The sequence below is a fragment of the Cuculus canorus genome, chromosome 1 (assembly GCF_017976375.1).
Source record: "Cuculus canorus isolate bCucCan1 chromosome 1, bCucCan1.pri, whole genome shotgun sequence".
In the NCBI taxonomy this organism is placed as follows: domain Eukaryota; kingdom Metazoa; phylum Chordata; class Aves; order Cuculiformes; family Cuculidae; genus Cuculus; species Cuculus canorus.
In genome coordinates this window covers 171,901,516-171,928,820 of record NC_071401.1, presented here as the reverse complement: position 1 = coordinate 171,928,820, position 27,305 = coordinate 171,901,516, and the positions used below count along the sequence as shown (strand labels likewise).

The 27,305-nt window shown below is 41.5% G+C and overlaps 1 long non-coding RNA gene across 2 annotated transcripts; it reads right to left on the bottom strand.

Moving 5' to 3' along the window:
- Positions 1–3,263: 3,263 nt before the first annotated feature.
- On the bottom strand, positions 3,264–25,971 carry LOC128853603 (uncharacterized). 2 transcript variants are annotated; one of them, XR_008452236.1, is made up of 3 exons: positions 25,855–25,971; positions 18,959–19,077; positions 3,264–5,686 (listed from the first exon to the last, which is right to left on the bottom strand). It is a non-coding gene; the product is annotated as an uncharacterized LOC128853603 (long non-coding RNA). The 2 variants fall into 2 exon arrangements; XR_008452235.1 differs by having other exon boundaries at positions 18,959–19,071; positions 25,855–25,966.
- Between the last annotated feature and the right edge of the window lie 1,334 nt (positions 25,972–27,305).

Here is a 27,305-nt window from a genome sequence, read left to right as displayed (position 1 = left end):
GCAGTCTGGAAAAAAGCAGGTGATGCATTACCAGGGCTACTGGGTTCATGTTTTCCCAGACACGGTGAAGGCCACCCAGATCGTAAATGAAAGTTGATATCTTCAAAAACTTGAGTTCTATGGTTTGGGGCATGGTATGGCTTTCTTGTTTCACTGGGTTATATCAAAAGAAGAATAAAATGAATGGTCCAAATTCTGTTCTCGTGTACACAAAACAAAATCTAGCCTATAACTTCTGACACTGATGGATTTGCTCCAGATTTACACCCAACAGGAGAGCAGTACTGTCCTTCTGATTATGAATCATTATGGAGTATCTGAAGAGCAATGTGAAACCAGAAGAGAGTAAAAGTCTAAGAAATCTGACCTCTGAGATAAATGTTTGTGCATATTTGCATGGAATATCAAAACACTTGTAGAAGTCCCTTATGAGGATACTTGTGCCTGGTATCAAAGGACATGCTTGTTCAAAACTTGTTTCCAGGAGCACACTAGGTATGCACCAATGGGACATGAAGTGACTGTACTGAGATAACCGTAGGCTCCTTACCTCTATTCTTTTCTAGCCCATTTGGGTTTGTCCCCACATTAGGACAATTAGTTATAAGCATATGAATATAGAAGACATTTCACTTACATGCATGAGTATTAGAGCAGACAGCAAGCCAGTTGACAATCCTACTATCGTTTAATTCTCTAGCTTTGAACATTGTCTAACTTTCTTGAGTAATATTTGATACATGTGGATATACACATACTAATAAAATGTATATGAATCAGATTGACATGTGATCTGCTTTAAGACCTAGCTGATTTTCAGTATCAGCATTCTCCTTAGAAAACTGGCTGCCTCTGGCCTGGACAGGCGCACACTCCCCTGGGGGGAAAACTGGTTGGATGGCTGGGCCCAAAGAGTTGTAGTAAATGGAGATAACTCCAACTGGAGGCCGGTCACAAGTGGTGTCCCCCAGGGCTCAGTGCTGGTTCCAGTCCTGTTCAATATCTTTATCAATGACCTGGATGAAGGCATTGAGTCCACTCTTAGCAAGTTTGCAGATGACACTAAGCTGGGTGGAATTTTCAATGTGCTGGAAGGTAGGGAGGCTCTTCAAAGGGATCTAAACAGGCTGGATCACTGGGTCGAGACCAATGGCATGAGGTTTAACAAGGCCAAATGTCGGGTCCTGAACTTGGGGCACAACAACCCTATGCAGTGCTACAAACTAGGGGAAGAGTGGCAGTAAAGCTGCCTGGAGGAGAAGGACCTGGGGTTGTTGGTTGACAGTGTTCTGAACATGAGCCAGCAGTGTGCCCAGTTGGCCAAGAAGGCCAATGGCATCTTGGCTTGTATCAGAAACGGCGTGGCCAGCAGGTCCAGGGAGGTTATTCTGCCCCTGTATTCAGCACTAGTGAGACCACAGCTCGAATACTGTGTTCAGCTCTGGGTCCCTCGCTACAAGAAGGATGTTGAGGCTCTGGAGTGTGTCCAGAGAAGAGCAACAAAGCTGATGAAGGGGCTGGAGAACAAGTCTTATGAGGAGCGGCTAAGAGAGCTGGGGTTGTCTAGCCTTGAGAAGAGGAGGCTGAGGGGAGACCTTATTGCTCTCTACAACTACCTGAAAGGAGGTTGTAGAGAGGAGGGAGCTGGCCTCTTCTCCCAAGTCACAGGTGATAGGACAAGGGGGAGTGGCCTCAGCTGCACCAGGGGAGGTTCAGACTGGATATCAGGAAAGAATTTTTCACAGAAAGGGTCATCGGGCACTGGCAGAGGTGGTTGAGTCACCACCCCTGGAGGTGTTTAAGGGACGGGAAGACGAGGCGCTCAGGGACATGGGTTAGTGGCAGATAGGAATGGTTGGACTTGATGATCCAAGAGGTCTTTTCCAACCTGGTGATAGCTAGCCTGCAGCCTGTCACATATGGAGGAGCCTCAATCACTACAGTGTTTCATTTTATTAGCCTACGTTTGAAAAAGAATATGTATCTAATCTAAACAGAAACTAACAGTACCTACAGAGATGTGGCCCTGGGAAGCTCTGCTCAGCTGCATCTTGATTAAAAAAATAAGACACCTCTATCTGTTCTGTGAAAAATCTTGAAATGTCTGCTTTCCCAGATGCGTAGGGCTGTCTTTTATGAGGGCTAGAAATGAAGTATGTATGGGAAACACTGATAGAATGAGATGTCCTGAAAAATGCCGTATCAACCATGCTCTTCTTTTAAAACAAGCACAAAGAGAGAAATCTTGAGTTCTGATCCTGTCTGTGAGAACCATTCTTATTTCTGTGTTAATGTAAAGTTTATAGTCCTTGCCTAAAACACAGAAACTACACTGAAAACATCTAGTGGAACTTTCTTAACTATTAGAAGGAAGCCATGCTTGGCCTTGACTATCATTGCATTTTGCAGTGGCACAACCCTAACAGAAAGAATGGAGAAAGCCCATATTCTTCTTCTTTCCAGCAGTCTTTCATCTGGTGTTTAAAGCATTCTGCTGAAGGGTAATTCCCTTGAATGTAAATCTTCACCACCAGAGCTGGGGATTGACCCTCATCCCTTGAATCAGAAGTGTGTGCTCAGACTCTTATACCAAAAGCAAGATGGCCAGGCTACCAGAAGCGGAGCCTCATTTCAGAAGAAAAATGAGCTGTGTTAGATTCCTGACAGAAAGGATGTTGATAACCTTCTTCAAGAAGTGCCAGGCTATAGATTCAGAGTAAATGGAAACAGTTCCTGCAGCCTTGAATGAAATCCACTGGGGAGAAGGTTTACAGATTTATCTCCATTCTTTGAATTTCTCAACTGGCCAATTCCAGGCGTTCAGAGCAGCTCAACTTGCCAGCGGTTTTGGAAACCAGCTCTTCCCCTGCTGCAGAGGGAGCCTAGGCACCTAGGATTCCCCGAGGAATGTATTATAAAAGACTGGTGTTTCAAGAATTAACATTTAGGCACCTAAGTCCTCACCGGATCTGGCCTTCTGCATCTGCGAACCACTTTGAACACCAAGCCAATAGTCTAAATTCTTTAGTTCTTGCTTGGCAGAGTGATGCCTGTATATCTGAAAGAAAGTCTAGGTAATTTAGTTTGCATTTACAAAGGTGTGCTGGCTTAGCTGCCCTTATCAGCAAGTTGAAGGTAGCCCAAGAATACAGCCCACTACCCCAAGGAACCAGGGATACAAATAGGCAGATATTTAATTTTATTTGGTTTAGGTATTTCCATGCAAGGCCTGAAATTACACAGATCCATAATGGGGATTTTTCTTCTGAGTTACAAACCAATGTCATGTCTTTATATAAATCCTAGGTTTTGGTCTAAATATGAGCTAAAAAACTTAGCTGGTATGCTGCAAGTTAGTATTCACATTTTGATCCAAAGCTTGTATTGTTGGATGTTTTAAAATAATACTCCATGGTGCAATGCTAGTGCTGCATGAATCTTTTCTCCACAATAAAGTATAGCCACCCACCTCTATGACAGCAGAATGGTTGCATCTTGTAACAAGCATCATTGCATAGTAAACAAGGAGATAAACGTGTTTTCCTATGCAACAAAAAAGTCTTTGATTTGAGAAACCAAACTGGGAGAAACCAAACTTTTGCAAGGCATGCAAAAGTTGTAACAGAACAGACAACATTTATGACAGATTTACAAGTCTGGTACTTAACTGGCTTTAGAGAAGAAACAAGCAAACCAAATTTAAATAATATTGTTTAATATCTGTTAGTTACGTATGGTTTGATTTTACAGTTAATTTGCATCAAGCAAAGTTTATACATTTAATGTAATGATACAGTTAAGATAGTATAGACACCATACAAAAAAAAACAACACCATACAAACGCTCCCATGATTTAAAGATGAAAGAATATGGATTTCCCACAGAGTTATGACAAAGAGTCTGGGAATTACTTTTTTTTTTCTATTTTCTTCTTTTCTTTTTTTCTTTTTTTTCTTATTTTGCTGTTGAGATGAAACATTAACTAGTTTCTCCTCTACCCATTCCAGCCCTGGAGAGCTGAACTTGTTAAAGAGCTAACCATAACATACTGGCATCTAAGCTGCCAGAAGCACTGACAAAAGAACCATACCATGGCTTTGAAAATAGCAAGAAGTAACCAAGGAGCATGCATATTGATGTGGAATACAATGATCGGATCAATGTTGTGTTTAGTCTGATATCCCATCTCCAAGAATGTCAGCAATTGATGAATGATCATGAAACCAGACAGCAGGAAGCTATAGGTCACTCTACTGGCATATAATGCTGCCTGTGATTAATTAACTGTTTAGACCAGCTCATAATAACTTCCATTAAAATGAGTTCAGCTTCATGAGCTGAGGGTTTGTCTCTGTACAGCTCTTACTCTTTGTTCACTGTTTTAAACTGAATATACATGGTTGTAACAATCTACTTGCTTTCTTTATGCTTGATAAGTTCATGGTCTGAAACTTGCAGCAATTGGTTCCTTCAGATGGCTGTTTACCATGCTAAGTCATATTCTCCTCCTTTCACAGTTGAGTGACCTTCAATTACACTGAGAGAGTAAGCAGAAGCATCCTATTTGTCTTGCCTGCAAAGGACACACAATTAACAGTTCCTATCTTGTCATTTGCCTTGGCTGGATCTCCCATCTGACTGACATTCTAATATATTACCCATCTATGCACTGCTCTCTTGTCTTTACAGCCCAGAGTTCAGATTTGATTGACATATCTGTTGCTTGGAGTAGCTACAATGAAGGGGAAAAAAAATAGCCGCACAGCTATAACTACCCACTGCTCTTTTTAAAAATGTGACCTGCTTTCAAAAGCTACCCAACACTGTGAGAAACTCACTGATGTAACAGTACGGCTGCCAGCAAACTAACAAGAGCAAAATTAGGCAACTAAGAGTATTCATGAGCTACAAGAGAGAGAACCAGAGACCTGTCTTTAAACACAGCAGCAGAAATAATACAGTTCTGTAGTATAGTTTTCATGTGATGAACTAGCTGTTCCAAAAGCCCGTATTCTTTCATAGGCTGCCAAAGCTGAATGAAGGAAACATCCAGTCAAAGCCTGTAACTTAGGACCAGTTTTCCAATTGCTTGGGCAGTTTCTGACTTGTACAGGTAGCAGTAAAGAGCAGTGGATTCATATTTCACAGAGCTCAGGTTAAATCCAAACACTGAAGAGGTCTCCTGAGGATTCTTTGTGGGGTTTGCATATACTTTTTTTTTTTATCTTGACAATCCTGGCAATAATCTGCAAGGGGCTCTTTGTTTGCTCCCTGTGGAAATTTTTGACTGGTTTATGTTTACAGAATCAAAACCAGAATCACTGAAGAAAGTCAGGGAAAGCATGAAAACTGATGCAGAGAGCAAACGGGGAAGTACCAACCTTTGTTAATACCAACAAAACCTTACCCATTAGCCTTTGTTTACTCTCCCCATGTAGTGTGTGCTCTGTCTTCTCTCATTTTTTTACAATCTAACAGATGAGTTAACTGAGAAGATCTATCTCTATAAAATAGGGAATCCATTTTAGTAGGTTGACTGAGTTAGTTGGCTGGTTCTCCCATTGGAGCAATTTGCTAACAGCAGGAGTGTATCCAGCAAAATGTACTTCTTCACACAGACCTCCCAAGTTGTCCCATCTCTCCATCAGAGAAACTTTTGTGGGGCCTGGGGAAGGGAGAGACTTTCTGTGAAAATAAAAATAAAAATGCCATGTCTAGGTAGAACTCTGGAAAAATTCCACGGAAGAAAATCTCATTATGAACCCTTTCCCTCCACACAGTATTGCTAACCTGAAATACTAAGGAGGAAAACAGTGTATTAGCTGGGAAGGAAGAGAGGCTTGGAGGAAGGGGGATCTGGATTCTCTTGTCAGGCTTTCTAGGAGATCTTGGGCAAGAGACATAGCTGCTGTGCCTCACTTTCTTCTCAGAAAATAAAAATTGATTAATGCTACCAGTGTCCCTCTGAGAGCCATCTGGAGAGATTATTTATTAGGGTTTATAAAACATCTCACAAGGAGGAAGAACGTGTTTTTTAAACAAACAAAGTGAGTGTGGCACACACTTCAAATGGGTAGTGCAATGCACAGGAGAAGGATTAACCTGCATGCTTAACTCTAACATTTATTCTGCATAGTGTGCGGTGTTCCATTCTGAGATGCTGTCTTGCTGTCTGCAAGTTTTCTTCAACACATATACACTACAAAAATCTATCTTAGATCAGGTGATTGTGCTGTTCATCGGCAGGAATTGTATGTGTTTTGTTGGCAATTGTTTTGAAGGTTTCTAAACCTTGGTATTTTCCCCGGAGAACTGCACTCACTTTAGTCAATCCTTCAAGCTAGCAAGAGGAGAAGTACACAAAGGCAGATTTGATGCTGTTAAAACAGTTATATTGAGTTGTGCATCTGACTTGGCTTTCAGGAAAATAAAATAGCTTATATGGGCATAGGGAGGAGAATGACTTAAAAGTGCAAGTTATGCACCTGGACTGTTAAACTGTTTGACTCTGTGTTCCTTAATCCCTGTTTTCTGTTTCCAAAAATGCACATAGGAGTACTTTCAGATTAAGGATATGTTATGGTCTCTCATCAGTTATACACGTGGGACTGAAAAATACCAGGTTCTCACCAATTCTTTGTTCTAATGCCTGTTTCAATAGAGATATGAGTTCTGGGAGCACTGTATGACTTCATGCATTTTTTTTTCCAGAAGTAATGATAAAGAAGTAACATGAAAGACCAGCCCAAATAAAATCTTTGAACTGGAAGATGAACTAGATAACTTCAATATATATTTTCCAATCCATTTCTATTTGGGCTTGCAAATTTTTGGCAGAGTAAGGGCTCCCTTGAGTATCCAGATGCCCCACTCAACTGGGAATCTTAAAGGCATAACCCAATATATATGGGCGATTGTTCAAGAACAAAGGAAATGGGAAAACAGCAGCCTGTTTGGCTCAGAAGCCATAGAGCATCTACAGATCAACATTACTGTGTGCAATTAACTTTTAAATTCAATTTGTATTATATTTAAGAAAAACATTTGCCTACAAACTTACCAGGATGTATGTTAGTCAAAATTTATTGTGCTTCCTTAGAAAGAGCCAGGGAGGGAGAATATGAACAGCAACATTCCCTGGGCTTCTGCAATATTGCAGCTGCTCTCAATTAAAGTGAGCAGTGGTTTCTAGGGACTGTATCTATGGTATTTATCTTCCAACCATTTTTTTATTATTTTGCAATGATTTCATGTATTGCAATTTCAGCTTAATAAAGGGGTGTTACAGTGATGACCATATTGTCTGCATATTTCTTCCGTTGAGAATCCCAATGCACATTATGTTACTGTCAGAGATTTAAGGTAAAGCTATCTATAAAGTACCAGAACATGAACAAGGCTTAAGTAATTAAATCCACTGCATCCACAGAAAGCACCCTCTATTAAGGGACAAGAGGAGAGAGAATGTATGTGCTTTCAAGAGCCTAGAGAAAGATACCTGCAAACCACTGTCACTGAGTTACACACAGTGGAAAACAGACACAGACAAGCCTTGTATTTAAACCCCTGAGTAACTGGTGGGGTTTCATCCTGCTGCAACATTTTTCCATCCCCATTCCTCTGAAGTCAGCGGCGGACTTCCATGCTACTTATTGACCAGCTCAACCATCAACATGCAAGGGTTAAAAAGGAACATTCTATTTGTGCAGGATAAAATCCACTAATCAATTCTAATTCAATTCCAAGTAGTTCCTAAAAGCAGGTCTATTTGTACTTGCCTATTTTCTATTTGTCACCTGAAATCACTGGTTGGGACATGTGATGAGCTATCAAAAGTTGTGTGATAGCATATTTCTGCTTTAGCCTTCTTCCCTGACTCTAGATGATTTTATTAACATTTACCAGCTCTACATTAAACATACGGTTACAGCCAAAATTCCTTTCCTCTTCCCTTTCTCTCCACAGCACCAACAAATAGTTACCCCTTCTCTCTGGACATACAGTACAACCAGGTAGCTCTGTTAGCTGCTGAGTAGGATGAAAATAACCACCTTGTGCTTATAAGATGACAGTAAAAAGGAAGCTCAAAATTAAGACTAAGTAATGAGAGTTCTATTATCCACACACCATCAGACCTATGTTGTCAGATGTTATCCTCTGAGGTACTATCCCGTAGCTCAAAGCATCTACAGAGTATGCACTGCCTGTCTGGGCTATACCATGCACAGAAAGACTATATGAACAGAAACTAGATTATATGAGCAGAAATTAGACAATAGTAGTGATTGCAGATTCCAGAGTGCATGGGTACTAATGCTGAAGTGACCTTGCCAGGCAGTCATGAGGGGTTACGATGAGCATGATTGGTGAGTCTGAGTCTGATAGCCAGCTCACCTTTTTCCTTGGACAACACCACAGTTACGACCTAAGAATCTAATCAGGCTAATCCCCTGCCAGGACTATAGTGGCAATTACAGAATATAAAACATAAAAATCAAATCTCCAAAACCTGGAGTAGGTGCAATCACACAGGAAAAAAATACTTTGCGTTCTGAATTTCTTTTAAGGAATAGCTCTGTCAGCAAAACCACATAAATGTCATCAATGTCCTTTGACTAATATAAGCATTGTAAAACTGTACTAGTTTGGTTCACAGGGCATTAAAGAAAAGTCCAGAAATGTTTCCAGAATAGAAATTTAAATGATCCAGAATACTTGGTCAGAAGACAGTGCAGTAGACATGCCCACATAATCAGACATTCCTATTTTTTAATGGTTAAAAACACTCTCTTTTCACATAGCAGCCACTACAGAAAAAGGAGGTAGTGATCACAGGTTACCAGTGGGCATGGATGAGAGTACTCTTTCTAAAGCTAGCAGCCCAAGGTGACTATTGCTAGCCTACTTAATGAGAAAAAGAACACTTTTTAAATCTGCATGCTGCATTATTCTATATTAATATTGAAATAATAACTTCTAATTACAGCACAGCATATTACAGGTGCTCCTGTGCTGTAACCAAAATATTTTGGAAGATGAAGTAGTTGAAAGTTTCCTTATTCCAGAGAAAGGACCAAGCAGCAGGAACAGGGAAGGCAGCAGTTTCTGGTTTCAGATGGCCCTGTCCATTTTTCTTGTAAGTTCTTGACACACTTGCTGCCAGCCTTCATTCACATTAACACCAGCCCTGAGAGTACAGTAGACTACTAAACTGATGTCACAGAAGAAAAGCATTAGAAAAAAAAAAAAAAGAAAAAAATAAGAGATAAATTTGTGTCAACAGATGTGTTTTACCACTAATGATCATGAAGCCATGATACAGTTTTAATTACCCAAACTTCCCTTTATTACAATAGCCCCATAAAATGCTGACTAAATAAAAAATAACATCAATATACATAAGATGGAAAGCAGATGGATGATATTTTTGAACTAGAAGCCACTGCTGGAAAAAGAGCAACTGCTTTTGAGTCCATTGCCTATTTGGCTAGATATATTCTTTTAAAATGTTTTACTACATGATTAGAAGGTTGTGCCTGAGGACTGTGCTAACAGATACAGAAACATGAAAGAGTGACTTCCCTTTAAAATCATTGGCACAGACGCTGTCCACTACCAGAAGGCACAGAGGAAGACAAAGCGAACTCAGACACAGCCTTGCACACTTTCCAGTACAACAGAATAAAATTTTGTACTAGTGAGTCTTGATAACAGCACACTTATTAACGTAAACTTAACAATAGCTACCAGCAACATAGGCTTTTTTAGCATGTTCATTATGGCTTTGTTCCTCAGACATCCATCTCAAATTGCTCTCCACACTGTCTAGCTCTCCAATCTGACTTTCTAATTCCTGCAAGATGGCTCCATGATTCCTAACTCCCATGTTTGACAGTATAATACTTGAAGAATACAACAAAATCGATTACGGTTGTGAGAAAGGTTAAGAAGGGATAATAGGCTGCCAAGAAATTCCAGTATAGTAGAACGAAAACTCAATCCCGGTTGTCTGGCCACAGCCAAATACTGAGTTACATGGGGTTCTGAGCAAATGACATGTTCTTCAGCTGCAAGACCATCTCCAGAACTCTGTGGATAAGGTGAACATAGCAGTTTACTCCTCTGAGTGCTGTTATCAGAGGCTACTTGCTGTCCCAGGCAGGCACTGCTGAGTGCATGACACATGCAGATGCCTTTCCTGGAAATAACAGATGTAAACAGAAGAGAAAAACAGGGACAGGAAACAAAAAAGATGAAGACTCAATTCTTTAGTATCTCCTTTGAAAGTGAGGTTGGAATTCCATGGATACCAAACTCCCAGAAACTTTTTAATAAGAGATCGTAAGTTCTCCAAGATAGGAGAAAATGAAGTGTGATGACTGTCAAGAACTCTCTGTGAAGTGTCTCCACAAACTTACTATGACATTAGAGCTCCATTGGCTTTGAAGAAAAGAAAGAAGCCCAGCAGAACAGTAGCCCATGGACTAGCCCATAGACTCCCTTGGGGATGCCTAGAAGAGAAGTAATATTTCTACATTATGATTGTATCTGAGCTGGAAGAGAAATTCCACAAAGTATACATTAAAATCACAGTGTTGAATGAAGATGGGCTTAATTTTATTAAGGTTTGTCTTCTATAGATCCTGAGCTGATACATTTTTTACTCACTCCCAGTGACAGCCAGATCTCCATACGATGAACTTTTCAGGATTCTCTGCGTATGTTTTTCTAAAGACTAGTGAGTGTGGAGCATGGGAACTAACATTTTCATCCTGATCCTGTAGGTTTCTGCATCAACCACAATGTTGAATATTGAATACTTCCGTAACATCACGACTCAGCTAATCAAATGCAGATACCCAAAACCTGGTGGCTTAACTGATTTAATTGTCGAAACTGCTTTTTCAGTCAATGGAAAGAAAGAAGGTATAAATAATCTCATTCTAAAGTAAACAGCATAAATAATGTTGAGGAATTGTGCTCTAAAGGTATCTCTTCCTCTCCTAAAAGGGAGTCTGGGTTGACTCTTGCAGTTTTAGAGAGCTCCACTCCAAGTATATGAAAATAGGTGAGAAAAATCCCAAACCTGTGTGTAATATAAGTGCTGACACAACAGACGCAATAGGGAAGGCTAAATACTGCTGATTAGTTTTGCTGCATAAATAGCACTCCTGTAAGTTTGTATTTTTGATACAATTACTAAAATTCAGTAGGGCTAGTGACGTTTATCTCCCTGATATGGAAATTCAAAGAACTGGCATCAGATCTAAACTTCAAACCTTTGTTGACAGGTACTAAACCTACTCCCGTGTGGATGAGAAACATGGATGAACAAGTCTATCTCATGAAAGTTTTCAGGGCAGTGCCTGCACCAGGGAGAACAGAACAGAAAGAATAAACATTGTTAAGGTCTTGGAGTGCGCACAACTTTCTATCAGCACAGGTAATTTTCTGCCATTCTCAAAATGGTGAGCAAGATAAAAGCTTCCCTAAACAAACCATGTTTTGGCAAACGTGGCTCAAAAAAAAGAGAAATTAAGCTGGATGAACTTCCATAACATGAGAGTGACTAACTGAGGAGGACTTTTGTAGGGCAACAACAGAGTTTTTTAAAAACTGTCCCAGAAAATGTTGGCATGATTGACTTCTGCCTTACGTACAGTACAGTGCAGTGCAAGAAATGAACAGGAGAAGCAAGAAGGAGCAAAGAGAGGGAAATAGGAACAGTTTGTTTGTCTACAGATTGAAAACAAAGAGAGGTGATTTTCCACATGCTATAGCCATGCTGTGAAATTACATGCCTTAGGATACTGTGGATGGTAAAAGTTTATTAGACAAGTTAATAGGGAAAGGAATCCCTGAGGGCTTTTAAACACAAAGATACAACCTCTTACGCAGGAAATCCATGAACTGCAAGTTACTGGAGGCCTGGAGACATATCTTCCCCCTTATATCCTTCGCTGTGCGTCTGCTTTGGCTGCAGTTGGAGGCAGGATCCGAGGCCAGACAGATCTTTGTTCTAAGCTGGAATGGCTATTCCTGTGATTTATTGATGTATTTTTATAGCAACCATTGCATTATACTAAGTGTGATTCATGAGATTTTTTTTTTTAAAGCAGAAACTGTATTTCGTCCTACTTCTGGCAGCATGTGTACGAAGATACTAAGAGGCTTTGTTTGTGGATGCAGGCGCTTTTTGTTTGGTTTATTAGAGGTATTTAAATACAAGACAATTTGAAGATTTAAATCTTTGAACAACATTTAAAATTCTCTTCTATACAGCTGCTACATATTTAAAAGAGATTGTCTTAATTCTTATTTTTAGATAGGCTGTTTAAAAGCTTAGGGTAAGTGGCTAATTTTCTACCTCTTTCTGATGGACAAGCTCACTCAGATCATCATCATTGCTGTCCGTGTAAGTAAGGACAAACATACAGGCACAACAGAGAATGAAAAATCATGTTTCCTGCAGAGCAAGGTAGGAATATACTATCAGCTTAGTGGTGAAGTAACACCCACAGCTGATGCCTATGTTGCACATGTTCTAAAGACAAAAAGGCTAATCCAGTTTTGATTATTTGTCAGTCTTGTACTTTTCATAAGTCTCTCTTTCGTGGAGAATAATTTAAAACTATCCAGAAATCCCTTTAAAGAACTCAGATTTTTCCTGGAGTAATGAGTTTCAAATATTTGAGAATTATAGTTTATCCAAAGTTGATGGATAAAGTTTTTTATTCCAGCTCTAAAATGCAGTTTAATACAGTTCAACAAAGCTGGACAGATGGTACTAAGAGTACAGAAAAGAACAAACTCAAGAAATTCTCAAAAATTTCATTCCTTTTTAATTTTCTCTGCATTAAATTACAAAATTCATTTTTATGTACATATTAGAAATGTTTGTCTTAAAGTCCACTTGGAATGGAAAGGAGCTAAAGATCAAAACATGCCCTAGAATAGCAGAAGAGGTAGATATGGCTTGGGACTTTCTAATGTTCTGAACTACCATGTAGCAGCTCTCTGGGTTGTTTACTCAGCAAAGAACTCTGCTCAGAGAGTAAGCTTACAAGTTTAACTAGTATCTTGCCATCAATTCCCCAGTTACTATCTCTTCTGTAATCTGAGCAATGCAATATGACAAAATATCACTAACTCCTGCTTCCTTTCCACCTGCCAAAACAAAAATAAAATTAAAAAGCCAGGGACAGTTCATGGCAACCAGACAATTTCTGTCAAGACTCTGAATGTGCTTTTACCATTCTGTAAAGAGTGGTCCTATCTAGTAATTAGCCATCAATAGACAGCAAAATAGGAGGCAATTCAGCAACTTCTAGAGCACCAGTTTAACTAATCAAATAAATTTTCTCATACGGCTCAGCCTTCCAAGAACCAGGTAATCGATCTCTGCTGTCAACAGAATTGGAGGAGCAAAGGATAAGCACCAGGAAGGGCAGGTTCTTAAGAGAAAAATTAAATCAGTTCCTAAAAAAACTTCATAAAGACTCACAAAGATCTTATAAATATTTAGCAAAATGTAAAGCACTTGGAAAGATTTACAGGATCACTGTAAATGTTTCTTGTCATGGTGAAGGAGCCACACATTCACATTTAAAGTATTAAATAATTTTGCTGCTTCTTTTTTCCATTCAGGTTTTAGCCTTATCAAGTGGAAACCCCAACCTGCAAACTTCTGAAATGAGTGGATTTACTAGAATTATAGCCCCATAATCCTTCCAGTTTCTACCTATTTTGTAAAAATGACAGCAGCCAGACCGTAACATATTTCTATGTGTTGTAGGTTTACTGAATCTTAATCTCTTTTATATTCTTATTCATGCTCTAGTAATTGATGTAACTAGAATGTATTCAACTTTTCCACAGTGATAAGAGACTGATTGGACCAGAAAGATTAACTTCTTAAAGGCAACAAACCAGACCATATTATTTTAAGAAGCTCTCTTCCACCTGAGAGCTTCATACAATTAAAGAGGAAAAAAAAAACCCAAAACGTGTCTCTGAAATCTATACACTTAATGTGTTCCACAAAAGCCACCAAAAATAAACTTCTTGAAAAACAATCTAAATTAGTGGCTTCACTTGAACTAGTTAACATATCCTCATGGTAGAGAAGAACCTCAACCAACGAGCATTTTTGCAAGATTTTTCTCATGGATTATACTGAAGTGTCTAAGTATGTACAGATGTGCTGGGGCACGGTAACAGCCTGCAGCTTATAGCCAAGGATTAGAAAGAAAAAAAAGTTATTTTGTCTAGTTCCTTCTTCTTACTCAATGTATTACTTCAGTCTTCTCTTTTCAGATTTCTTTATGTTTACTTAAAATTGCTAATCTATATTTATATGAATGAATTACTATCATTACAACTGCACTCTATCATTAGGCTAGTAGCTGCTGACTACCATCTGCATTTCTCTATGACTCTGCTTTCAAAGCCTGTCCTAAGAGAGAGCTCTAGCTATCCTTTAAAGCTCAGTAAGACCCAAGTTACTGAATTCAGGACTCTTGTCCCGCTTTTTGGGTCTCAAAAGGAAAAGATGGCATGACAGGCCCACTAAGTGAAAACACGTCGTAAGATCCCAGGTTATTCAATGCTCAGGAGTGGCTCTTTTTATTGTTTACTATATGAAAAACAGATGTCTATCAGTTTGGGAAGTTTTGGCAAAGTAGGTACCATAGAATATCAGCAGGAATGACACTCTTGTCAGTGTCTACACCTGTGTATTCACAGAAAAGGCTAAACCAAACAGCTTTTCCTAATATCATTCCTTCTTCACCCTTTATTCATCTTCCAGCTTCCAATTCTGCCTTTTCAGTTGCTCATGGTCATTTTCTCTAAGCCATCAGAGCAACTGGGAGCAGCCTGAGAATGCTGCCTTATTTTCTGCTTTTTCCTTTTGAAAGCAAGCCAGCCATTTCTTTAGCAATGAGCAAGAACAGGCAACTTTCTAAAAGGACAGTTGCTGTAGCATGAAGAAAAAGTAAACCATTGTGAGCATTCAGCTGTACACAGGCTGTGTAACAATGTTAAACTGCACCATTTGTGGCTTTCATATAAGTATAGTTTCACAAGGGCCTCGGAAGTGGACTAGAATTACTGGTGAAAAAGCATAGCATGAAAAATGGGAATAACAGGTGCATGTTATAGTAGTATTATCCAGCAACACCTGTAACTGATAGACCGGAGTATGTGACTTCTAATAAATGGACACCGCCTCTCTCTATAATTATATACTGGAAAAGTTCTTTCTAAAATCTGTAATAAATTACTACAGCATGGAAGGCATGCTGGAACTATTCCAGCTGCAGAGTTCTTACCCTCATTTCAGACTTTGCCCAAAGGACCTGCATTAGATAAGCAAAAGATTAGGGTGAATGCATGTGGACAGGATCTGAATGGGGATAGAAAACAGACTGCTTACGTGTTTGGAGCAACATTGCTATGAGTGGAACTGTGGTTCCCACAAACTAAAGATGACTATCAAGGCTGAAAATGCATTGAGAAAGTGGGGGACAGTGATCTTCTGAGAATGGAGCATGGGAGAAAATCTGTGCAAGCACAAGAAAGTGAGTGCAGGATTAGAAAAATCAGTATAAAACAAGAAATATATGTGGAGCAATCACAAGGGTAATTTCACTTGAGACTAAGCCGGTGTGAGGGTAAATGTCTGGAAGCAGTCTGCACTAGAGTTCAAAAGAATGAGGAAAGAGGAAGCAACGCAAAGCTGTGTTAAAACTGAACAGAGTGGTGGTATAGGATACTTCTGAGCAATTCTATTAAAACACAGGATTTTATCCCATCCCACAGAGGTTTAACTGCCTGTCACACTGCATATGATTCTACATCAGGCTTCCAAGTAAGTACAAATTAATCTCAGCATATTTTCAAGAACATTGGTTTGGCCATTTTAAAAGTTGGAAGCCAGTAGTGGTGTGAGAGCTGATTTGTAGCTGAAAACTAGCTGTTTTATGTTTTATAAAACCAGTCCATAATGATGATTAGCCTCTTCTGAAATCATTTTTGTAATAGTAATAGTAATAGTAATTGGGAAATTTAGTATTTGCAAATTGGCTACTAAACACATGTAATATTTTTATATCTAAAAAACATTGTGGGTGAATTTTCTGCATGTAAAGGCAAAGGACAAACCGCACGGGCCTGAGCCAAGAACTGCAGGCAGATACTGTTCAAATTTTCATGTACAGCTGTCAGTGCATTCAAGAATTTATCTGCAATACTTCAGTGCAAAGCTTGGGCAAAGTCTTTGCAAATGGTGGCACCTCTGCATGGTTCTGATCCTAACTCTTTCTTCTCCTGTGAGTATTCCCACTGCTATTGGTCAATCCAGTCAGGCTGCTCACAGTCTTAAGAGTCAAAAGAATAAAGTTATTCCTTCCTCACAGTTAAAAAATCTCTGTAACTAGATCTTTGAAAAGCATGGATGCTTACAACTAAGCAAGGTCAATTTATTTAATTTCTGTTATCATTTTAAAAGATTTTTACCTACCATTCCTTCCCTTAGCTATTTCACTCTGTCAGTTGTGGTAAAGACCTCTTCATCTGTCTGAGTGGCTATGCCTGCATCACAATGACAATGCCACCAGTAGGAGAACAACTACCTGGGTCTCAGAGCAAATTTTAATGCAATTAAAACTGATATCTGAGAATGCAAAATGAGCGGCTGTCATTAACTATTACCAATTAGTTCTGTCCTTCCTAGTATCTTGCATTATCTTTCTTACATGCCACAATATGCACTCAGTTAGATCACATCAGGTATTTCTCTGTGCTAGAATCATAGATTGTGCTATTGTACTGTAAGGATTTGAGTTTTCAAGACTGGACAGGTGTGTTTATTTGAACTCACATCCTCCAGGGAATACATGTGGCTTGTAGCATTCTGACCCATGGCACATGCTGATGACCACCTCGGCACTCATCTGGCATGGGAAGATCCCTTTGTGGCCAGCTTCACAGCCTCTTTGGGGCTTTTCAAGCATCATTGAGAGATCTCAACTTATCAGTTAATGAAACTCACGGTCTAATTCACATACCTAACAGACAAAATTTTGCAACTCTCACATGTGAATAAGTGATTCTCAGATGAAAGAACTGCCTCCAGGTTCTGCAGTCAATCAGAAGTGATGCAGATACCAACATTCACAACTGACATTGAAAAACAAATCCAGGAACCTGCAAATGCTGGCATCTATATTGTTTGAAAACCTAGTTATGTACCTAATTTTTATTACACTTGCAAATCATGTCATTGTGTCTGGAGTTCATTGAAAATGTTGTAGTGAAGTAGTTTCATACTGTGAGAAGCAGTTTTCAGGGAAAATTCTGTTCAGTAAAGGTTTTAACATCTTGTCCCCGCTCGGGATGAAAACATACATCAAAATATTGGAGTTCCCTGCTGAATTAATTTTTCCTTCTCCAACTTTGTTGATGCATTAGTTGTAGGTTCTGCTCTTCCTTATAGTCCTTGTTGCCTGCATATACACAGCTGAACTACACATCCAAAGAGTCATCCAGCTTGAACAGATAGAAATATTATCAGCCTGACTTTAGTGAACTGTAGTTCATACCCCTTGATATATTTCCATCTAAATCAGTCTTTCTCAAGAAAGTTAGACCTCATCTTACACAATTTTTCAGAATCTGTGTTTAAAAACATATTGAGGTTCTTTCTGGATCCTGCTAGAGACAGCCCATGAAACTTTGCTCAAATTGTATACACTCAGTTTCTGCCCCTAAAAAATTAGAATAGTATCTATTTATCATATATATTGTAAGATTAAATTATCTTTAGGGGGCTGTGATTTCCAGTAAGACAAAATTTTACGGCAGATTTGACGTACAGTACCCAGATAGCTTGGCACAGACATCATAAAACATTACTAACTTGCTTAAGATTTCCCCAAAGCATAACAGAATGACTTCAGATTATTTAAGATATCTGTGAAAAATAGAAGCTATTCAAGTCTTTCTTAATGCTTTTATTGGTCAGTGGCAGCAATGAGTTCAGAAAGCCTCTGTTGACACTGTAACATGCCACCTGAGTGCTACCAGTGCTTCACAAATTGCCCTATAAAAGAGGGCAATTTTAGTAGGTGTGATTTTGCTAAACTTTCAGCATGTGCATGTGCTAGGGTAGTTTGTCAGGCCAATAAAATCCCACCGAATTGAATTAAAACTGAACACCGACTGACCTGCAAGAAGTCTGCACAGTAGCTATCTGGTGCTGCCTGTAGTTTAATATCTAGACAAATGATCCACCACACAAGAGGTATTTTTCCAGTTTCTCAAAGCCAACAATGTGAAGCAAAATGCAATGCAATAGAGCCTCGGGTCACAAGATCATTCTTGGAGATTGAAACCAAGGAAAAACTTGTTATATGGATGTGATCTGCCTCTTATTTCTTTGAAAGATGTCTGCTGTAAACCTCTTTAGGAGTCTGGTCATACAATTCCCATTCCACACTCTCCAACACACAAGTCTGGAAGCTCAAGAAACTCAAAGAAAAAGACCTCTTATCTTAGACAGGAGAGAACATCTGTTATTTCTCTGTTGATTTGAGTAATTTGTTCTGAGCAAAGAAGTATAGACAGGATCCCTTCAGCAGACAAACTCTCCTTGCTCAAAAGGAGATGTCTATCATGGTGGTTTCACTGCACAGATGTTGCTTCACATGTGCTATTACTCTGAACCTAGGACTTGAGCAAACAGTTTAACTAGAGCAGTAATGCACAAGAAGGCAGAACAACAGCAATTCCTACAAACAGCTCTTACATACAAGAGAAGTTTCTTACCCTGTAAATCTTCACAATCTGTAGACAGGGTCGGAAAGCAGAGGGAATTCAAAATTCACATTTCTACCCACAAATCCCTCTCTCCAAAACCAACAGTTCTAGGAAAACACAGAGCAAAATTTCACTAACCTTTCTACTCAAATCTTTGAGAGAGTTTTCCATGTGAGGAGGCCATATGACTTCCTTATCCACCAGGGTGTGAAACATTCACAGGATACGTAGCAGAGCCCCAGCTTTGGTACCTAGTGCTCAAAACACAAGTGGAAGATAAATATAACAACACAAGTAACAGGATAGAGATCTACTGGTTCATGTTGAGAAAGCAGCTCAGGAATATACATGAGTCTTCCCAAAGCAAGTTCAAACTTTGGTTTGTTAATTCAGCCAAAAATCTAATTGCTTTCAACAACAGCACATAACAAAGATTTTCTGCTAAAATTACCAAATTTAGACCAAACCACAATCCTTTGGGAAACTTATGACCATCAAAGTAGAAGATGTGGGTATGAAGAACAATGCTTCCAAGAGGAAGGTAAGATGTTGTTGGATGGTAACTAAAATTTAAGGGTTCAGGCCTTCAGACACTTCAGACCAAAATTATTGTTGTTTATAATGCGAGAGAACTCAGTGGTCCCAAAGAAGGATTTGTATCTCCCCAAATACAAAGCTAAGTCTCTCTCTATCTCTCTTTGTATATACACAGCAATACAGAGCCGTACCTGAGACCTGCTTGGTCCAGGAAGTTTTATCAGCTGATGATACCAGATATCTCAGAGTCAGCTGCTAGAAATCCTTTTTAGGTAGCTGTGGGATAGTCTGCCATCATGAAATTGCATTCTGTCCCCTAAAATGTTTTCTTAACCTATGAGCCATAATGAGCTATAAAGCATCAGGTTTTATTCCGTATGCAAACTATGCATCTTTTAAGCCATTAGCTATAGCACGGGATGTTCTTGTTATCATGTTTACCTCATGGAATATTTTGCTTTATTCTTCAGTGAGAGACATTGGTGAAGTCTCAAATGCCATGGTAAATACTGCCTTGTGTGAGAAAATGCTTTCATAGGATGGTTTTCAGTTTGCCAGCTTTCACTAGAAATGCCTCTTGTAAAAGATGGCTCACATTCAAATCTAAGATTATATTTAGTTATTTTTTATTATAACCTCTCTTGTCTTCTGAGCAGATCACTTCCAATCCTTCCAGTCTCACTTCAGACTTCCTGTGCTCCAGTCCTTCTGTCTCATATCCATAATGACAGTCTACTTTTGAAAATGGCATGACCAGAACCAACTGCAATATTCTCATCAAAGATAAAAGTTGCTGATTTTTCTAATGGTATAAACCATTTTCTGTATTGTTCTCCAGGCTATTCTTTGCTCAACCTACACAGCCCCACTCTGAAAATTTTACAGCCTAATTAAAAACAAGTCCTTTCCCTCTCAAACACACACGGAAGGTAGGAAAAATGTGACGGTTGAGCAAAATCATTAAGATGACAAATTCTAATGTTATATTAGTTCTGTAACTTTCTTTAACAGAATCACTTTATTTATACTGGAAATGCCTGGGGAATGATTCTCCATCACCTTTGTACCGTAACAGGGCAGCTAGGCATTCCCTGATGTAGGAAATCCCTGCACAAAATGAGGCAGTGTAGGAGGCCTTCATAGGTGGCCAAGGCGGAAAGGAGCAAGTGGCATAGGATAGGCCCTTGGGAACTGTTCTAACTAGTGTAATTTAGAGCATTCCTGCTCTCAGTTATGCCAGGGGCCACTTTGGCATCAAGTCAACCTAGAATCCATGGAGATGAAAAATGGCTTAGAGCCACTTTCCCCCTCCCTATACCCTGGGCCTACACCATGTGTGGTTTGGCTGGCTCCGAGGATCTGGCCCCTACAATTTTTAAATAGAAGGTTTTAAGTTGAAGTTGAGAAGTGAAAGAAAATGTGAAAGAAAACGGAATATGAAGAGTAAAAGCAGTAGAAAAGTGCTAAAGGGAAAGATTAAAAAAAAAAGAGGGAAACAGAACGGGTGGTATTGGTGAAGCAGAGCTCATGTTTAGCAAACTGAAGGAGCACTGGGGTAGTCTGGATTCACTTTCCAGCTACGCTAGAGACTTTTGGATGCCAAGACTAGTCGATTAGGGTCACTTTCAAGGTGACCATTGAGTTTCTTTGACCATCTATGCTAAATATGTCTAGCTTGTTCCCTGAGAACTACCCACCTTTTCCTGCAAACACAGTCACCAAGTCTGAGGTCAGAAGTGCCTTTTAGCCTCAATGACCTATAATAGAATCATAGAATCATAGAATCACCAGGTTGGAAAAGATCTCTTGGATCAAGTCCAACCATTCCTATCGGCCACTAATCCATGTCCCTGAGCACCTCATCTACCAGTCTTTTAAATACCTCCAGGGATGGTGACTCAACCCCCTCCCTGGGCAGCCTCTGCCAGTGCCTGATGACCCTTCCTGTGAAAAATTTTTTCCTGATATCCAGTCTGAACCTCCCCTGGCGCAGCTTGAGGCCATTCCCCCTTGTCCTATCACCTGTCACTTGAGAGAAGAATCCAGCATCATCCTCTCTACAACCTCCTTTCAGGTAGTTGTAGAGAGCAATAAGGTCCCCCCTCAGCCTCCTCTTCTCAAGGCTAAACAACCCCAGCTCCCTCAACCATTCCTCATAAGACTTGTTCTCCAGCCCCTAAGGGACATGTCTGGAAAGAAAGACACTACTGCCTTGAGAAGACCCACAAGACACATGCATGGGATAGCTTAGGTGCAAGGCTGCATGCATGGTATTCAGGAAAAGATGGTCTTCATCTCTTAGATGGTTTCTCCTCTATCATGTGACATAAATGATCATGCCATATCACACCATGGTAATGGAGAGCTTAGGTCCCATAGAAGTCTGTGTTCAGTGTAGACAGGCGAGGAGGGCTTTTACAGCTGGGGGAGTCTGAGGTTTCACTTCAAAATATGCACATTCAACAAGATTTACTTGGAGTCTCTCCTTGCATTGGTTTCTCATCTGCAAAACGGCAATGCTACTTCCTCTCCAAAAGTACTGTGACAAGGATGCATTGAGACATGTTCAAACTCAACAGCGACATGAAAACAGGGGGAGGGAAACCTAAACTGATGGAATTTCAAACTCAGGTTTAAGTGACTAAGTTAATAGTTAAATAGACTAAGGGCAGGTGTGACTAGCATTATAATTCAGAATGTATCCAAATATTAAAATGTTGGTAAAACTTTAACATTCTTAGCCTAAAAAGCTGAATGATCTTCTTGGGATCTTACAATATCAGTGACGCTGGACTTGATGATCTAAGAGGCCTTTTCCAACCTAGTGATTCTGTGATTCTGTGCTCAAGTTGTGCCACACTATGTACCACCCTGTGCCAACCAACCCTATTGTGCCCCCACCTCTCGTTTATTCAAGCCTTCTTGATATCACTCATGTACCTTTTTCACCTTAATGACAGGGCAGAGGAGATGTTCTTTCTCTTCGCTATTTGAGGTAAAGTTTTGTCGTTACCCTCTTCAAAGTGCTATAGCAGGAATGCTGGACACATGAATGGAGGCAGGAGGGATGTAAAGATTAATTCCCAGCATGTTCAGCATACCTTGTCCTGCAGCCTTTACCATAAGATGAAGCCTCCCAGGGAAAAACCCTTCTGCAAAGATTAACTATAAAGCAAGAGTTTAAGAAAGGAGGAATGGAAGGAGAGAGAGAGCAAGCGAGTGCGCGCTCTAGAGAGGGAGCATACTTCCCATTTACAGACCTCCATACTTTACTGACCATGTTGAAAAGGTTTAATAGCATTACAGTAGTGCTAGGCATTGTGATCTCTTTCTGCAGCGAGTTTGTAGATCCATATGGCATGCCTACCACCACTGCTTCTCTTGTTTTATGGTGGGAGATGTTCAGCAGCCCCAAATGTGTTCCTTACCACAAGCTGAAGTTATTGTTAGAAGTGTCCAGGGAGACAATTATGAAGTTTCCTGATTCAGAGATCCTCAAACACCAAGTATGAGGGGCCTGTCAAACCCCAGCCTCTTGTACCATTCCCTAGACACTTCCCAGCTTAGCGGAACACTACTTCAAACTTCCCCTGTCCCCAAAGCCCCTTCAAAACACTAGCAACATTCTCCTTATCAATTCAATCCAGGGCATCCTCTCTCCTAAGAAGACGGCCTTTTGCAGTTTGGAACTGCACCAAGTGGTTCCACTTATTGTCTCCATGTTGCTGCTGCTGCATTGCTTGCCTCTTCCCATGTACTCCGTTATCACTCTCTCATTAGATATCACACAGGACCAAGCCCACCCCTTGTCTACTGCTACCTGTAGCAAAACAAAGCAGAAAGAAGAAAATTAAAAAAACAAAACAAAACAAAAACAAACAGAGAGTGAAAACAAAACAAAAAGGCCCAGTTCCCACTCTGGCAGAGATTTTTAAACACAGAGTGCAATTATGAAAAGGTTATCCAGATGGGACCCAGAGGGCGGGTGAGGGGAAGGAGAGCTGTCATCCAAGGGGAAAAAAATCAGATATATGGTAGCCCTGTTCCTATAATACGATTCCTATTCCATGCGCAAATATACAATGCAACGATAGTTCTCTTAGCCAGCATGGGCTGGGTAAATTGGATGTAAGGAATTTTTTTAAAAATAAGCTATTCATTTGATAAAAATCCATCCTCAGTGATCACACCAAGTACAAGTATTTCACTAAGACGCTTGTTCCTAATTGACTGAGGTCAACACTGAAAACACAATCCTGTTGAGAATATGGTTACAACATAAAATAATAGCCAAGTGCTTTTAGCATTTTCAGTTTTCTTTGTATTTAAACTGGACTGAATATTTTTTCCCCGAAATAACTCCTGAAAAATTCACTCTGGGAAAGAAACTAGATAGAAAATTAGTATGGAAAGGGCCAGTAACTGGAAGGCTGCAATCAAGTGAATGGAAATGGGCTTTCTAATGTCCCAGTCCAAGCACAGGGTGTTGCCATAAGCTCCACCTGTACTATGTGGCAATAGTAAGTAACCACTTTACTGCTGCTGGAAGCTCACCATTGCTGACCCTACAAGTGCAAAGATATTTGAAGGGTTACTGTGTATGCAGAGAATGTTAAAATGTTATTATTGCTTAATTAAAAACACTATTAGTTATCTGAAAAACTCTGAGAGTGACTAAATTTCTCTCTTTACGGTAAGACAGCTTATATCTAAAATACAAGAGATGCTAAACTGACTTGCAGCTACTTTTTCACCTCCCCTCTGTCTGAGGCTCACCAAGTCCCTGTCACAAGTCACAGCAGCCACAGGACTACCTCAAATTACAGTTGATGGTACAACGCAGCATGCGAGATATCTTGCTCCAGCTGCATGCCTGTGCTGCACTAGCACATTTTTTTAATAGCAAGGGAATCCCCAAATGGGCTCAGAGACAGACCTGGCTACTAGCTTCTTTACACATTTTTCTACTGCTAGACGGGCACAAACTGGGGAGCAGGGACGAACCTAAACTCTACTAAAGTTATCGAATTCAGTACTTTTCAATTTTGCACATTTAACTAAGAGAGGGGGGGAAAAGTATGATACAATCAAAGTGTATTTAAATGTTTAATCAAGGCACACCAGTAAGCAGTATAAAGTAAGAAAATCAGGTTAGATTCAGCTTTCTCACAGTACTAAAAAGTTCAAGGCATCATGATCAGCAGATTTGAGGGGGTGGATATGGAATTGATTGTGTGCAGTTTTCTGCCATCTTAACCCAAATATTTTATTTAGAAAATGTCACAAAACACAAAAATAGTTACGTACCTTTTCTACTCTAGTTATTAAAATGGTGTTTCTAGATGTAGTTTTTACATCGTGGCATATATGAGGGAAGTCCCAGCTGCAGCTGGCTCTGAATGGCAGATGTCCTCAGCGTGGTTATGTATTGTCTTGGCATCATCTGTGCTCACCCCTCCCTCCACTGCTAAAACTGCATGCCAGAGTAGATTGCTTTGTACTACGGGCTACGAAAGACAACCCTCAGCTGGTGCCAAACAGCTATTTTTTTTCCTTCTATAGTGACTTACAGTGTAAAAGGCACAGTCCTAAAATTGTCCTAGAGAGGTGGAAAAAAACGATAAGGAGAACCACTATTTCACATATAACTACAATGCAGCTATTTAGACAAGAGAGGAGAGAGAAAAAGTGCAGTCAGGAGCTTGTGTGTTTGACTTGGGTGCATTAACGCCCCCAACCTCCCCCCCCCCCCGCCTTTCCACAAAGTCTGCGGTTTATGTATTGATTGGATGTCCTTTAGAGATCGAAGGGCTTTTCCCCTCTCTCCCCCCACCCCCCCTCCGCTCTCGAAGAAGGAGGAGGAGTAAGAGGGGGAGGAGGCAAAGTGGGTGCATTACGAGCTGATTGTGCTCTTGCCCCGACCTCCAGCAGCCTGATCTGCCTTTGAAGTTTTCCACCCCTCGACTTGAAGTGAGATCGATTACAGAAGAACAACAGTGACAAAGAATCTGCTGCTTTACGTGCAGCCACTTTCCCACGATCGGGGCAGCCAGCTCGACCGCAGCAAGAGATCGCCGCTTTCCCCAGGCTCCTCCTCAGCACCATTCACAAAACACGCAGCCCTCGCTCCGCACGGGAAAGCCGGAGGGGGCTGGGCAGGTGCGAAAGGCTGCGCAGATGAATCATACTGTGATTCAATAGATTCATAGAGCGAAGGGACCAAGGGGCGACTAACGAGAAAAAGAAAAATCGGTGCAGAGCGTTTGGGGGAACGCATTTAAAGGGCAGATAGATTAAACCCCACGGGTAAGTGGCGAAGTGTGGTAGAGATGCAAAGCGAGCGCCTCCTCCGCTGTCGCTGCTCGGGGGACGGGGCAGGGGACAGAGCGAGACACGTCTGCGAAACACCTCCGTGTGTGTCACTGCCGCCTAGAAACCGGGAGCGAAAGGAGGGCGGGGGAGCCCAAAGGGCAAAACGGAGATCGTAAAAACCTTACCGGGGCGAGCGGAGCCGGCTCCGTCCAGCCCAGGGGCAGCAGTCCTTGTCTCGACCCCCCCGGGACCCTCTCTCCCCGCCACCAGCGTCCCGGGGCCCTCCCGGGGCTCGGCTCCCCCTCTGCCCCCCCCCGCCCCTGGCCACCGAGAGCCGCCCAACCTCGGGCAGCGCTGCCCACGCCCTCCCGCAGGGGACAGACGGACAGACGGACACCCGGGACGGCGAGCACAGGGGAAGGGGGCACCTCTTCTCCCTCCCCGAGCTGTTGCTGCCACTCGGTTTGAACCCATCGCACGCCGCCTGGCTATTTCCAAGAGCAAGAAAAAGAGTTTCATGTGTCACCGGGAATCCGGTCTGTTCATATTAGAAAAAAAAATAAGGAGGGGCGGGAGGGTGGAGAAAGGCAAACGTAGGCTGAGCACGGGGAGCCCCAAAGGCAAACGTGAGCTGAGCACGGGGAGCCCCAAAGCAGGCGGCTGCGGAGAGGGGGGGTTTCTTCCCTCCCCGTCTCGGCCGGGCTCCTCCCCCGCAGACTGCTCGGCGTCGGGGCGAGCGGGACGGGGACAGTCAATAGCCGCGGTCACAAATTACTGCAGGAAGTGTTAGCTGCGCAACAGCTCCTAAACAAGATCGATTGCCCTTCCACCGCGGCGCGGCCGCAGAAGGGCTCCCCTGCCCCCTCTCTCCCCTCTCCATCGCCCCGCTCGGGGCACGGCTCGGGGGCAGCAGCCGTGTCACACGCGGTCACGCGCGGGGAACGCCGCCCCGGCTCCTCGGACCGTGACTCAGCGCGGGGGCGGCGCAGGGAGCGCTGACTCAGCGGGGCTGCGGAGGGACCTTGTCCCTGCCCACAGCTGCCGGGACGGAGGGTGCGCAGAGGCGGGTGCCGGGCTCTGCTCCCGAGTGGCAGGCGGTAGGATGAGAGGAGACGGCCTCAAGTTGCACCGGGGCAGGTTCAGATTGGACATTAGGAACAATTTCTTCACTGAAAGGGTTCTCGGGCACTGGCACAGCTGCCCGGGGAGGTGGCTGAGTCCCCATCCTTGGAGGGGTTGAAAAGATGGGTGGATGAAGCGCTTAGGGATACGGTTTAGTAGCGGACAGGTACGGTTTCGCTTGATGATCTCAAAAGTCTTTTCCAACCAAGTTATTCTATAATAAATGCACGACAAGCGGTTCCTGTGCCGCAGACAGCGAGTTCTTTGACTGCCCTGCAAAGCACCCCGGTTGCTGCTTCCATCCGTGTTCCCGCACAGCTGGGACGCGGAGCCTGCAGGAAACTGGGCTTAGCTCGTCCTAGTGCTGCTTCACGAGCCCTTGGAGCTTGAGGAAAAGGCTGCAATAGAAAAAGAAACTATTTCTGTCCCTTCTCGTTGTAAAAATACCCTTTTTCTCTGTGCTAGGAAATTCAGGGGTTCGCGTTTTTGTTGTTTCATTCATCAGTTTTAACTT